We start from the raw sequence: 16,875 nt of genomic DNA on the forward strand, positions 1-16,875 counted from the left end.
TTATATCCAACTTTGAAAAAATTCCAGACCTATAGTAATAAACATACATACTCCAAATTGTCAGCATCAATTTAGGAACTTTTACAGTAAATCAATCATTGTACACATCATTGTAGGTATCCTGTTTACTCTTGTTTTCAGCTGAGTTGATTGACAGTGGGAAAATCATTGTCTAAAATAGCTTGTATCTTAACCTTGTCCTTAAAAATTGCTACAAATTCTTTATGTTGGGCTTTACACATGCTTACTTTGTACAAATTAGAGAGTACCAGGTTTATGTAGAAGTGTTTGAAATATCAGTTGTCCCTGCTAATATCCTATATGCTATCCAATGATGATGCATTTTTCAATTATATATTAATGTAATCTTCATTATATTCTTGTAAAAGAAAATAGCTTATTGACTTCTGGAAATTATTTGCAATAAAATAGCACTAAGAATTTGTTAAAGCTGAAAAGAATTACAGGGAATCTTATATATTAAGAGTATAAACATGCTTTATCATAAACAAAATTGGGAAAGTTTATCTTTATAATGTAAATAGGGTAAAACATAATTAATTTTGCAGTTACTGAGACTAGGACTCTATTTATCTAGTCTTTATTATATAAAATTTGTTTGTCCTTACATATAATTTGTTGAGTCTAGATATAAAATAGATTTTATGTTTTTTCTCGACATTAAAGTAATTTTAGAATTCTTGAAATCAAAGGCAAGTTATCTATTTAAGATATAAAATATAAATGTAGATAAACAAAAATGCAAAGTAAATTTTTTTTGTTATTACTTTTTTTAAAAAATAATTTTATTTATTTGTTTGTTTATTTATTTACTTTACAACCTGGATACAATTTCCCCTCCTTTCTCCCCCCCAGTCCCTCACCTGGTTGACCCAAAGACTTAGGATATAACCAAACATAAGTGGAGGAAAAAATATTAATAAAATAAACGATGCCTACGATATTCTTCTATATATATAGATTGGTGCCTAGCCCAATTGTCATCAGAGAGGTTTCCTCCAGCAATTGATAGAAACAGATGCAGAGACCCACAGCCAAACATTAAGCAGAGCTCAGGGAATTGTGCAGAAGACAGGGAGAAGGGAGGGTAGGACTCAGAGGGGCCAAGGACTCCCCAAGACAACTCTCATAATCAATGAACCTGGGCTCATAGGATCTCACAGAGACTGAACCAACAACCAAGGAGCCTGCAAGGGACTGACCTAAGTACACTGCATATATGTGACAGTTGTGTAGATTGGCTCCCTCGGGGGATTCCAACTGTGGGAACAGAGGCTGTCTCCTACTCTTTTTTCTAGCTTTTGGGACCCTACTCATTATTATTATCCTTAACAATCAGTTTTCTTAAATATGATTACCCTATGTAAAGTCAAATAACTACAGAAAATACATACAACATATACAGTGCTTTCCTCAGTCTCTCCTAATTCATTTTTTATCTCTTCCTATACAGATCAATTATTATTAATAATGAACTCAGAGGTGAAAATAATATGTAGATAAACATACATTATTTTTTCATTCATATAAATGAAGTGCTGGTAATTTTTTTTATTTTTTGCATTTTTACTCTAGAAATTCTATACAAATTTGATTTGTCAAATGTTATACAGCAGATAGACTATAATGATAAAATAATAGGTAATGTTTATTTATTGCTAGTTTGTCTTCAAACTCTTTTCTAATGTTCATTTTTTTCTTTTTGTCTTTTGACATAGTATAACTCTTTTACATATGATGGAATTGATAGAATAAGTTAAAAAAATTCTTAAGATAAAGTTTTTAATTCAAAGTGTTGAAATCAAAGTTATATAGGCCAGCCTGGTCACACAACTGTACCCTGTTTCAAATTGCAAGAAAGCAACCAAGTCCAATACTTTGCTTTTAAATGCTCTTACCCATCTTTCCCAATTAAGTTTTGCAGACAAACACTAAAAAACATATCCGTATTAGTTATGGTTTGTATTGCTGTGAAGAGACACCATGACAACAGCAACTCTTAGAAAGGAAAAATATTTCATTGGGCTGGCTTACATTTTTAGAGGTTTAGTCCAGTACCATCATGGTGCAACATTGTGGTATGCAGGTAACGTAGACATGGCACTGGGGACGTAGCCAAGTGACTTACATCGTGACATGCAGGCAACAGGAAGTAGTCTTACATACTGGTGTGGCTTGAGCATATATGAGACCTCAGATCCCACTTCCACAGTGACACACTTCCTTCAAGGCCACATGCATTCTAAAAAACTCACAACTACTAATAGTGCCACTCTCTTTGGAAGCTATTGTCTTTCAAACCATCACAGTATTCAAATAACATATACACTTGTGGCACTTTAAGATAAGAAAACCAACCAAACAAAATTCACTGGACAGATGCTATGAATGTGCACCTATGTCTTTAGGGAACTCTTTTTCAGATATGTTCTTTCAAATACTATAAATGTCACACTTGATTTTCTAGAATTTGTGGGGAAAATGTATTATACAGCATTGGTCAGGAAGAATGATTCAAAAACTGAACTCAAAATGCTTAAACTTCAGATGTCATGTGATAATTCTTGAAAACTGCTTCTTGTTAATATGTAATTTTTTTAAAATTGAGTTAACCTAACTATTTGTTTGTGGTTATGATAGGGCTTTTTACATGCTAGACAAATGTCCCTTCACTTAGAGCTATACATCTGTACTCCGTGGTCTCTCAATAGGCTCTTTTTACCTGGAATTTGCCTCAAACTCCTGAAATATGAATTTACATAATTTTGAGCATAGAGCGAATACATAGTTTACTTTACTTTTCTTTTTAATTAGTAGGTAGCAAAGACATGATGGACTATGTTATTTAATAAATAGTGAATACAAATATACACATTAAGTTTAGGATTTTATTAAATGTTTGCCAAATGAAGCTATATGCCTACCAATTTTCTCATATAAATACAGCTTACAGTTATAAATGTCTATTAAACTGAATATTATGTGTATTTTTAGTTGAAAAAAATCATACGGCAAGTACCTTTGAAAACCAAATGTCATTTAACAGTTTTCCCAACACCTACTAAGATAAATTATATTTTTAAACACAACTCAACCTATTCCCTATGTTGGGATGGCTTGCCCAGCCTTGATGAAGGGGAGAGGAGCTTAGTCTTGCCTCAACTTGACATAACATGCATTGTCGACTTCCATGGGAGGCCTTACACTTTCTTAGGAGTGGGTGGGGTGGGGTGCAGGAAAGGTGAGGGGGGGGAACAGGAGGAGAAGAGGGAGGGAAAACTGTGATTGGTATTTAGAAAAAACAAATAACAATAATAATAAAAGAAAAAGGAATAAAGACTGAATGATCCAGAAAAAACTGAACTTATTGTGTATTTCTAAAAAATACTTTCATAAATGTGAACAAGTCAAAAAAATAAAAGAAGATATATTGTTGATAGATACTGATTAAATTTGACTTTGCCATGAAATATCTTGTTTTGTCCTTCTATGGTGATTGAAAATTTTGCTGTGTCTAGAAGTCTGGGCTGGTATTCATGGTCTCTTACAGTAGGCAAGACATTTGGGTCCAGGCTCTTTTGACTTTTAGAGTTTCCATTGAGAAGTCAAGTATAATTCTGATAGGTCTGCCTTTATATGTTAATTGGCCTTTTTCCTTTTCAGCATTAAATATTCTTTCTTTATTCTGTGTGTTTAGTGTATTAATTATTTTGTGACAAAGGAACATTTTTCTCTGGTTCAATCAATTTGGTGTTCTGTACTTTTATAGATATGTTATTTTTTAGATTGGGAAAATTTTCTTCTGTGATTTTGTTGAATATATATTCTAGGCCTTGGAGCAGGGATTTTTCTATTCCTATTATTCTAAGGTTTGGTCTTTTGATAGTGTCCCAGATTTCCTGCTGTTTTGTGTTAGGAATTTTATATATAACATTTTCTTTGAACGATGAATCTATTTCTTCTATCTTATCTTCAATGTCTGAGATTCTCTCTTCCATCCCTTGTATTCTATTGGTTATGATTGCAACAGTACTTCCTGTTCACTATCCAGGTTTTCCATTTCCAGATTCCCTCAGTTTGTGTTTTCTTTATTGCTTCTATTCCCATTTTCAGATGTTGAACAGTTTTATTTGTTTCTGTCAACTGTTTGTTTTTTTTTTCCTTGATTTTCTTGACAAACTTTAAGAGATTTATTGTTTTTCTCCAAATTTGGTTAGACTTTTCCTCAATTTCTTTTAGGGACTTTTTTATTTACTATTCAAAGACCTCTATCATATTCATAAAGTTACCCTAAAGGCATTTACTTGTGCTTCAGCTCTGTTGGAATGCTCAGGTCTTGCTGTCATAGGACAGTTGGGTTCTGGTGGTGTCATATTGCCCTTTCTGCTGTTGGTTGTGTTCTTACACTGGCATTTAAGCATCTGGATTTGGTGTGATTACAGGTCTAGGTGTTGACTCCTGTGTTTGTTGGATAGGTGTTCATTCCTTGGTTTCTATTTCATCTTTGGTCTGCTGGCCTAAGTGGCCAAAGGTGCCAGTGACTGCTGAATCTTCAGTTCCAGTAGGATGTCTCCACTGGGGTTTTTAGGGTCTTGGAATCCTTCATACATTCTAGCCTCTGGTTAAGCTAATGCTTTCTTGGATCTCTAGATCCAGCCAGGCTTCTAATAAATTCTTAGTCATCTTCTAGGGTACCTAGGACCATCCTGACCTCTGATAAAGCCTGCTGCAGCTGTTCTTCTGACTGGTATGGGCTGATTCTTGCCTATGGAGTTGGTCAGAGTTTTGGAGAAGGTCTTGCCACCGGAATGATGATGATTTTGGAGGGGTTGGGCAGCAGTTTGGATTTGGGGGGAGCAGTCCAGTTGGCAGGCAGGTCACTCAACAGGGCTGGAGACCTGGCCCAGCAGTGGTGTTGATGCTGAGATTCAAGAAAAGGCACTCTCAAAGAAAAGAAGGATGTTTTTGTACAAGTGCTACAATTTTCCTGATAACTTGTCAACCTGGATAAGACAGAATGTGTAAAAACCTCTCTGTGGGACAGAGAAATATCACACCTACACCTGAGGCAGAAAACAATTGAAAAAGTACTAACCCTAGCATCAGCATCTCTCTTCACACAGACAGTCCAGAGTCAATGTAACAGGTGCCACTATTAGACTGTTTAGAAGCTAAGGAATGAATGAAACTGCCTCAACTTTCAGAAACATTATGTTTTCACATCATTTATCATCTGAATCAATAAAGTCATGGCAAATTATACGTTGGCCACACTCCTCGAATGTTTGTTATCAACAAAATTCTATCCTAATAATTCATCAATTCTCTGTATGGGATGAAACTAAAAAAAAAAAAGGAATTAATATATTTTATTATAGGTGAGTAAACCATGTTAAACATGTTTACAAAAGAAATTGCTGCTTATATATAACTTTAAAATATGTGTAATAGATATTGAAATGAGAAATGTTTTGGAAAAATCAGCAGCACTTTATTATTTCAATTTTGGAAATATTTTAATATTCTCAAGCTGGAGTAGGACTCAGTAAAGTTATCTTTTATGGATATTTGAAAAAATAATTTGTGGATGCTTTCATAATTTATACTTTTGGGATAAATGATCAACTTCAAAATTGGGTACTTATGAATATAAAAAAACATAATTTGATTGAAAATAAACATTGTCATACCTCAGCTGTGTGTATATTTCACTTTTAAATTACATCATAAAATTCTAATGAACTTTGGCCAAGAACTAGTCCTTATCACAATTCTAAAAGTCAGTTGATCTAGAATGATAAAACTGGGATGTGACTCATGAAATTGTTTCTAAGCTAGGTCATTAGTAAAGAGTAAAACCACTCAAGTCATACTTTGTGAATGGTGATGAAGTAGCAGGTACTGTAAAATAATGAATGGGAAAATATGAGTTATTCATCCTTACATCAAATGTTATATAGTGATATAGTCATCATCAATATAACTAGTATTAGGGCAAGATAGTCTATGGGCTAAACATTTTTCTAATACAAAAGAGAAAAAACAAAAAAGGAAAGAGGAAGAAAAAAAGAAAGAAAGAAAGAAAGAAAGAAAGAAAGAAAGAAAGAAAGAAAGAAAGAAAGAAAGAAAGAAAGAAAGAAAGAAAGAAAGAAGAAAAAAACCTTTTCCTCCCAAAGTTGCTTTGGTAATGATGTTTCATTAAAACAATAGAAACCTCAGTAAGACATAAGCTAAATTTCAGTCAATTTTCCCCTAAGGTAAATTTCCATTTGGGGGAAGTGTGAGGCTTTGTTGTTTATTTGTCTGACCTGGCACAGTGGTAAATGACAATAAAAATGTGAGAACTTAGGGTGTTCTTGTAATGCTTAAGTCAATCAATTGGTGCTCAGATAAGACTGAAACCTACAGAGCCTTGTTCCTGGGAATTCTGCCAAAATCTGAGGACAAGAGGGATAGAAATCAAATCACTAAGGCAGAGGCATCTGAGGATGCAAGAACTGTGTTATTAAGCTAGTGAAACCGAGAGGAAAAATTAACATATACAGAAACTGGTTGAAAAGTGTTCCAGTAAATGAGATTTAATGTGAAATACATTATCTTGGTCAGAAGACAATGTAGTTTAGTATGAAAATAATGCATGTACAACAAAATTAGAGGGAACATTTCCTAGACTATAATCAAAATCACAAATTTCCATTATTGATTTAAGGTTATATGGCTCATTCTGGCTTAATAAACAAAGGCCAGATCCTCTGAAAATGCTACAATTTGGCACCCACAATTGTATATATGTGATATACTTCATTTAAATAAAAATAGTCATAAAGCAAAGTGAGAAAATAAGCTTGAAAATCAAGAGGAAAAAACACTTTAATATAGTTATTGGCAAGTGTAAGAAAGCATGGGACATATGTCAATGGTGAAAAGAATGCCATGTTAAGCCAAACTAGTATGTCCTCACATGTATGGAAAAATAGGAACCATATGCATAAAGGCAGCCTAATGATGTTATAATTAACACATAGTTTCTCAATGAATAAATAAATTATGAGCTATTCACACATTGTTTGAAAACCTTGCTTGGATTTACAACTCTGAAAATCTAATTCTATAAAGTACTGTAATGTAATTTTCAAAAAGTAGTTGAAAGTGTTCTTCAGTAACAGAATTCATTGTCAAATATTCAATTGACAATTTAATTAGTAATTAATTAACTATAATGTAATTATTAACTAGGGCTGTTTATAAACAATTTACTCTTTCTTATTTTAAAGAAAGTTGAAGCTAAGATTCACAGGCTGTTTTATAATCTACCAAATTCCTCAATTTATTGAGACAATCAAAGTACTTCATAGAATTATTTATTCCAATAAATGCTTGTGTCCTTAGCATTGAGAGAGGAGACTTACAAATACAATGTAATGTAACCCAGCATCCAGTGTTGTTCTGCTGTGAAAATATTCTTTGGTCTACCAACAATGGAGAACTGTAAGGGATGACAGAAGAAACATCAGACTGAGTAGCTGATGCTGCAAAGGCATATGGGAGGTCATCATTTCCCTTTTTGTTAGAATCTTTCAATTTCTCCAAGGTATCATGTCTTTTAGGATTCCATGACTCCCTTTTGAACTAAGTCCATGAAGCATAGTTTTCATATCACTTGGTGCTCCTTTTGTTCACATTATCATAATTTAATCCAGTGAAATTTTATTGTGTTACCACACTTTTCACTAAAATGGTCATATATAAGGATTATTTCCTCAGAATGACTAGTCCATATATATACATACATATATATACATATATATATGTATATATATACATATATATATATGTGTGTGTGTGTATTTACAAATACAGTGTAATATATATGTATATATATATATATATATATTTCTTGAATATATTGTCTTCATTTGAAAATATAAGAGTCTAGTGTAAGAATTCCTTCTTCATCCTGTTTAGTTCCCTTTCAATTATCTGCTCATTTATTATCTGCTTATTCGTTGACATATTCACTCAACATAAATAATCTCAAAGTGATTGTTTTATAAATGAGAATTTTAAATAAAAGAGATGATCAGGCCAGTGACAATTTCTCTTCCTTGTGTTAGGTTCCTTTCTTCTGGCAGCAGTCTCAGATCAGCCCAGTCATCAGAAATGGCAGGATTCAAATTAGCAAGGACTTCAACTTTTTCCTCTTGTTGGTTGTGTTTGCTCTTTTTGGGGTTGGGGGCACCATGAGCTCCCAAATAAATCACACAGAGAAGTTTATTCTTAATTATAAATGCCTGGTCTTAGCTTGGCTTGTTGCTAACCAGGTTTTCTTAATTTTAAACTGTCCCATGTACCTCTTGCCTCTGGGGTTTTACCTTTCTCTTACTTCTGTTTTCTTGTTTTCACTCTTAAACCATGACTGGAGTGTGGCTGTGTGGCTGGTCCCTAGCAACTTCCTCTCCTTGTTCTTGTTCTTCCTCCCTTTCTTCCAGATTTCTCCTTCTATTTATTCTCTCTGCCTGCCAGCCCCGCCTAGCCTTTCTTGTGCCCTGCTATTGCCCAGTCAGCTCTTTATGAAACCATCAGGTGTTTTTAGACAGGCACAGTAACACGGCTTCACAGAGTTAAACAAATTCAACATAAACAAAAGTAGCACACCTTAAAATAATATTCTACAATATTTTCAGTACTGTGTGAAATAGTAACAGGGAATAGTAAACTCAGAAGCCATTAAGAATGGACCCCTCCCCCATGGTCAGCTGTGGACACCACCCCTCACACTTCCATGGTTACACGAGAAAGGAATGTATCACAGTTGTCCCTTCTTGGGCCTTCACATTAAATAAAATGGAAAGCTCTGGGTTTGAGTGGATACAAGAAGTTCTAATTTGTTGCAAAGTTGAGAAGAGTGCCTGCTATTGTCCCTTGATTTTAGAGATAATCAGGTTTGGTTTGTTGGTCATCTAGCAAAGCTGATTCACTGAAAGACACGCCAAGGATGCAGAAGGAAAAATTATAATATCCCATGGTGACACTCCTTTAATCCCAGGAAGTGATGGCAGGAAGCAGAAAGGTATATAAGGCATGAGGACCAGGAAATACGTTTGTTAAGCTTTTAGGCTATTAGCATCAGTTCAGCTGAGATCCATCTGGATGAGGCTTCCAATTTGAGGAAACAGGATCAGCTGAGAAATTGGCCAGGTAAGGTTAGTTGTTGCTTGTTCTGTTTCTCTGATCTTTCAGCATTCACCCCAATATCTGGCTCCCACGTTTTTTTTAAATTAATAAGACCCTTTAAGATACGTGTTATAATATCCCTTTAATGAGATAATGTACTTTTACCTCCCAAAAGCTGCTTCGTTGATAACTTACATATCTACACTGCTAAAAATCATCCTGAGTGAGGTAACCCAGACTCAGAAAGACAAATATGGTATGTACTCACTCATAGGAGGATACTAGATGTGGAACAAGGATGACTGGACTGCTACTCACATCACCAGTGAGGCTACCTGGAAAACGGGACCCCAAGAAAGACACGGAGAAATGGATGAGATCTACATGAACAGCCTGGACATGAGTGGGAGCAATGAAGGGCGAGGGTTGAGGGAATAAAGAACAATCAGACCACAACCCATAGAACCATGGAGGCTATATTTATAGCATGGAGGTCCCTAGGATGACTGTGGCTTATAATAAATTTGTTTTACTCAGTTATTGGAAAAAAAATAGCCAAACGAATGGAAACACATGAACTATGAACCAAAGGCTGAGGGGCCCCCAACTGGATCAGGCCCTCTGAATAGGTGAGACAGTTGATTGGCTTGATCTGTTTGGGACACATCTAGGCAGTGGTACTGGATCCTGTGCTCATTGCATGAGATGGCTGTTTGAAACCTGGAGCTTATGCAGGGATGCCTGGCTCATTCTGGGAGGAGAGGACTGGACCTGCCTGGACTGAGTCTACCAGGTTGATCTCAGTCCTTGGGGGAGGCTTTGCCCTGGAGGAGGTGGGAATGGGAGGTGGGATGGGGGGAAGGGGAGTGGGGCAGGAGGGGGGAGAACAAGGGAATCCGTGGCTGATATGTAGAACTGAATGGTATTGTAAAATAAAATAAAAGGAAAAAAAGTAAAATTCAAATTCCAAAGCTGTAATTTTTCCTTCTCTTTTCTGTCTTTTTCCAGAAGTGTAGGCATGACTCCTCTGTCTAAGCATGTTTTACCTCACACTTTAGAAGTTCTCAATTATTCTCTGAAATGGTTCCCAATGCCAATATGCCCCTGATCTTCTGTCATGAATTTGCATGCTGAAATATATTATTAAATATGCTTGCTGTCTTGGATCCTAACTCCAAAGGGGTGTCTTTTTCCCTCTTCTCCACTTCCTTCTGCCTAGCAGCCACCAAAATTTATAGCATATCTGTCCTATTATTTTTCTTTATATTTGAAGAAAACTATCCTTGAGTTTGCATCAACTGATTTTAAATTATATTATTGATGATAGTAAAAAACAATGAAAAGGAATTCAATGAGATAGTTATTGAATTCATTCAGTTCCATGGTGAATAGAGTTCGGTCTTGCTTCAGTTCCATCATGCAACTTGAACCAAGCATGATAGTGAATCATCACAGCTGGCTTAACCATTACTGTGTGATGAATAACATTTGCCCTTTCCTTCATTTTATCAGTTCTTTACCACAAAAAACTTAAAAGTTGTGAGAACTGCACACACACAGACACACACACACACACACACACACACACACACACACACACACACGGTGTGTGTGTGTGTGTGTGTGTGTATATATTATACATGCATACAGAGACTTTAAATCTTAATCATCATTTATAATCATAACTTTAAGAAATAGCAGTATGGTCTGAATGATCAATTTGCCAACATGATAAAATACTTTTGCTCATAGAAATAGTATTCCAAATCAACTAGGAAAAATGATTATACATGATAATTTTCTGTGTTGGTTAGAATAAATTACATAAATATTATCTGAACTAAATGTCATAGATGTGGTTACTAATGTTATTTAATATAATTCCTAGGCATATAAATAAGCAAATGTTATTATTAACAGTTTGTAATAATTATTTAACTGTTTTGAACAATGCTTATGCAGGAGACTCCAGTTATTTGAATGAATTATGCCTCTCACATTCTCATTCATTTGAATACTTTGTCTTTGGTATTACTGGGGAAGTTATGGAATCTTGGTGTTGTGTGGTCTTGATGAATGAATTATGTACCTGGGGAAAGGATTTGAGGGTTTACAATCCTGCCTCACTTTCAGTTTTTCTTATTTCCTGAGTATAAATAATGACGTGCCCTCTTGGCTTACTGCTCCTAATACATACTGGCATGCCTTTCCAGCCATTATGGACTTTCATTCTGGAACCATACTCCAAAATAAACTTTGTTTTCATCGGATTTTTTGGTAATGATTTTTATCACAATACAAAAAAATAACTAATTCAGAAGTTAGTACCAAAGAATAAGGTATGTCTGCAAAGAATGGCCATGTTTTGTTGGAACAATGTGGAAGACTTTGGAACTTTAGACTAGAAAGGTGGTTGAATATTGCAATCAGATCTTAATAGGCCAATCTTATAGGATCCACACTGACAGTAATGCTATGACTAATGCATATGTCTAGAGGTCTGCATATGCATTAGTCTGCTAATGCATATGCCATGAGGCATTGGAGGGAAGCAAGGTTTCTATTACTAATTGTGCTAGGGGTCCCTTGCATGAAGTTTTGGCAAAGAATCTGGTTGATTTTGCATGCATTTTGAGAACTTATGTGATACTAAATTTAAAAGTAATGAACTAATTGATTTGATGGAGAAAATTTCAAGACAAACTGATACAGAGTCTGTAGAAATGTTCTTGTTGATAACTGTTATCCAGATCTAGTGTATCAAGTAGGGCAGAAAGAAATATAAAATGCATGTTGGTGAGATTAAAAAATAATACTAGAAATCTTGATATTATAGGCAAGGCATGTGCTGAGAGAGAGCCTGTAATTATTAAAGAGATTAGTGCAGTGAAGTAAAATCTTCTTCTTCTGTATAGGAACAACAGGAGAGAAGCCCTCGTGGAAGGATCCAAAGCAGCTACACTTCCAACTTGTAAAAGGAGATAATCTAAAGGGTTTCTTGCTCTTGAAAGCAATTGCTTCAGCATATGAAGGATGGTGCTATTGTGACGAAAGGGACCGTGGTTTATCTCCAGCTGTCTGCTGAATGTTGCAATGTTGTCTTCATGACACTGGGTTTGGAGGTATGAAGGATTCAAGGAGAGTCCCCTGGTTCTTCGTCTGCAATTTCAGAGAGCGACTGAGTCCAGCCAATAAGGCAGCAGTGCTCCCGTCCCTGCAAGAAGGCCTTGAGAAACTACAAGGTACTGAGAGATGATTGTGCAAGGCTATGGCAGTTAAGCCTGGGTTTAAGGAGAAAGTCCAAGAAGACCTGAAGAATCCAGAACCATAAGTAATCACCTGTCAATGGAACTGCATTCAGGGAATGGGACCAGCCTAAGAGTGAAATGTATGTTTCATGCAGCAAAGATCAATAGGTAAAATAATCTAATCTCTTTGAAACAAGTCCTAGATTGCAGCTAGAAGATCTGATATTTTCTTCCTGAGTTGTGACCTTATTTTTGTTCAGTATTTCCTCACTATATCTTTGTTACTCACCTTTGAAATAGTAATATATATTTTGTGCAATTATATGTTGGAAATACATCTTTTTTTTATTTTACACAGGGCCAGAGTTAAGAGAATATGGAATTGAGAAAAATGTTGAGACTACAAAAAATCATGATGACTTCTAAAGTTTGACTGAATGAATTTTCCATTGTGATATAGACCAAGAACCAGTAAAGTCAATGTGTGTAATGTGGTGGTTTGAATGATAGTTGTTACCCAAACACTTCCATATTCAATATTTGAACCTCAGCTTGTGGTGCTGTGAAAGATTATGGGGTTTTGAATGGTATAGCATAGCTAGAGTAAGTATATCACATAGGTGGGCTCTGAGAGTTTATAGCCTCGCACCCCACTTTCAGATTGTTCTCTGCTCCCTATGTGTGAATAAAGCTGTGATCTTTCAGCTTCCTGCTTCAGTTGCTAGATATCATGTTTTCCTAAACATTATGGACCTTCCCTCAGAATCTGTAAGCCAAAATACTCTATTTACACATTAAGATGCTTTGGTTATGGGATTTGATCACAACAACAGAAAAGTAACTAATACAGCAACAGACATAATCCTGATTTCATATAGAGGCTATTCAGCTTGATCCTCAAACTAAATTAAAACAGGATCTGGTAATCAGGGAGAAAACATACAATTTTCATTGCTTTTTCCATATACATGAGGATACTCAAAAGAGAGTGAAGCGGAAAAAAAATTCTAAAGCACAAACTTTTTACAATTTTTAGATAAAGACTAATAGATTTATGGAAAGATAATTGGACAGGGCTCTCAGGTTCCCAGAAGAAAGTAGTAAATTCAAGGGCTATTACCATGAGATAAAGCAGGGATAAAGGTTGGAGATACACGGAATTAAGAGCTACATCAGAGTCTGATTTTCTAAATCAATGCCACTCCAATTGCCAGTCTTTAAAAGGTAAGCATTTCTTGTACTTTGATGTGTAAAATCCATCTCCTTAAAAGTTTTATGTCCTGTCACCATGCAAGAAAAGTCAGTTCTGCTGGCCTTTATATAAGTTACAGGTCCTTAATGGACTTTTTTGATGGAGACGATTGAATCCAAATTTGCTGATTTTAGAGAACACATCTTAACTCTTTCATGAATAATATCTAAATTTTGCCATTGTTCAAGGTGTCACACATATACTTTTCTTTTCTTTACCCACACTGATTTTGGATGTTTAACAGGAACATTGCAACAGTAGAATTGTTTACCTACATGTATTATCTCTTAATAACTTTGTCTATCCAAAGCACTTAATTTTGATAGTTTCTCTGGTAAAATTCTGGCCATGCCTTTTCTAGATTTTAGAGTCTTTGATAGAGCATAGCCCTATCAGTGAAGTCAACAAAATGTCATAAGTTAAAGTTTACTTCAGAAATACTGATGAATACTTATTTGTTGCAGAATATTTGTACACTGTAAAGACGTGTCTTTGCCAAGGCACCCTCTGCTTGGTTTAATAAAGAGTTGAGCTACCAATAACTAAGCAGGAGGTATAGGTGGGATTTCTGGGGAGAGAAAAGAAGAGGGAGAGAATCAAGATGCACAGGAGACACAGAGAGAAAATGGGAGGCACAAGATGGAAGACAGGTAATACCATGTGATAGAATGTAGATTAATATGAATGAGCTAAGAAAGTTATGAGCTAGTTAATAACAAGCCTATGAAATTGGCTGTGCTTTCATAATTAATAAGAAATCACTGTGTCATTATTTGAGAGCTGGCTGATGGGACAGAAAAAGACTTGTTATATTTGGTGCCCAAAGTGGGACATGTACACAGAGCTCACTGCTCACAGGCATGCCTCATTTAAGAGGTGTGGCTCTTTTAAGAGGCTCTGAGTATTGTTTAAGAACCCTGTTATGAACAGCCAATCTGCTACTCAGGAGTGTGTGACTAGATAGAAATGTCTGCCACAGCAGGGACACAATAGTTTCTCAAACTTGGGACAGTTAGATGTACCTGTGGAGGTTAGACAGACCCAAAGGGGGCAAAGACAGCTGCCAGTGCTATAAGCCAAAGCCACACAATGGAATGCCTATCCAAGTAGTTTAAAATTTGTCTCATGCTGACAAATAACAATGCAGGAGCTTAGTAAATTCAGGTCCACACTGAAAAAAAACAAAAAAAACAAAAACAAAAAAAAACCTTAAACATATACAATATGTGTGAATAGGCTTAGGTGCTGAAGAAGAAAAAAAAAGAAAATGGGTATAAACAGTCATAGCAAAATAAATATTTGAAAAGTAATAAGTAATTCTTTAAACAAAAAATAAAGTAATGTAAAGAGATTAAGCCACATTAAGATGAGAAATATACAGGTATCAGAATTCCGTATGGTGCTTTGTGACATTGAATTTTTACATGCTAATGAACAAAAAACAATAGCTACTGAGAGACTTTGGATTATGGAAACTGCTTAATTAAACCAACCTTTATATTTTAAGAGTATCTTAATTTCAAAATGGAATTCAGGACATATGTTGCATTGGGGTAGAGGTTATGCCTTTGTTTCCACAGGAAACAAAAAGTTATGATTCTCTTCAAAATTAATGGAGATCCAATTTGATTGTGAGAGACCTCTGTGAGGATCTTGGCTACAAATATGAGGGAAAAGCCAAGAAAGACTGCAGGACAGGTGCTGATCCCTCTACTATGGGTGAGACTGGGTAAGCCATGATAAATCTTGTTGGCTACTGAGGCCAACATGGATAGCATAGATAGAGGTTTGGTTATATAGTCCAAACAAACATAAAGTAAACAGATGCCTTTTACCTGCTCAAACATAAAATAAAGCCATCTTTAGCTGACTTGTGCATACTGTGCATTCAATAGTAGTGTTAACACAAATGTATATGTTCTCTTTAAAATTTTGAATGTTTTTAGAACAAAAGGGCCAGACACTAATAAAGACAAGTAGCCCAGGTGATCCAGCCTCTCAGAATGCCTCTGTTACAGTTTCTTCAAAATTCTTCCTCCAGAACAACTCTTAAGTTGCTAGCTGAGATGGCCCAGCTTAACAGATTATCCAGCCAAGACTTCAGATAAACCGTATACTTTCCCATTACACAGAGATCAAGCAAAAATAATATAGCTAGCCCTCCCAGGACTTGATCATTATCCCAATTTTCTCAGGATCTCCTAAAGATGTTGTCACCTTCAGACAACAAGAAATAGTCTAGAGAATATTATGCCCACATTCCCAAAAGGTGGAGTGGGTCATTCAATGGTGTATGTATAGTTGTCATCATTTAGGGGATTTTAGTTTCAAATTGTTACGGGTCATGGTAAGGGAGAAAGCTAAGCAAAGGAAATTAGATTCATGGATCCCATTCTGAAAAGAAAAAAAAAGTGGAATATAGGAATGATAAGTGATGGGGAAATGTCTTTCAGTACACTGTGAATGTGTGTTTCTCTGAATGGTTGATAAAAAACAGCCATTTGGCCTATGGCAAGGCAGGTGGGAAATTCAAAGGGGGAGACAGGAAGAAGGCAGGGGAAGACACCAGCCCACAGTCCAGGGGGCAGCATGTAATCACACACAGGTAAAGTCACAGAAAATTTGGCAACATATAGATTAATAGAAATGGGCTGAGTTTAAATGTAAGAGCTAGACAGTGGAAAGCCTGAGCTACCGGCCAGTTTTAATTAATATAAGCTTTTGTGTGTTTACTTGGGGGATATGAGTAGGAGAGCCAGGCAGTGGTGGTACACACCTTTAATCCCAATATTTGGGAGTCACATGCCTTTAATCCCAGCACAAGGGAGGAAGTGATGGCTGGGTGGATAAAGGTATGTAAGACCTCAGGAGACAGGAACTAAAACCTTTTTTGGCTGAAGGTCCTTTCTGAAAGGCTTTTTCAGGCTGAGGAGTACTAGAGTTAAGATGTGGCAGTGGCTTGTTCCTTTGTCTATCTGATCATTCAGAATTGACCCCAATATCTGGTACTGTTTTTTTTTTATTAATAAGACTATTTTAGATTTTTGTGCTACAGTTATAGGTGTGAAAAAAGATTGTTTCTAGAAAGTGTGGCTGGTATGTTTTCATTTCTGTTTGAAAGAGTTGAACTGTGTAATATATAAATAAAATTTGTTGAAAAGATCATTGAGCTAATTTTAA

The sequence above is a fragment of the Peromyscus maniculatus genome, chromosome 10 (assembly GCF_049852395.1).
Source record: "Peromyscus maniculatus bairdii isolate BWxNUB_F1_BW_parent chromosome 10, HU_Pman_BW_mat_3.1, whole genome shotgun sequence".
In the NCBI taxonomy this organism is placed as follows: Eukaryota; Metazoa; Chordata; class Mammalia; order Rodentia; family Cricetidae; genus Peromyscus; species Peromyscus maniculatus.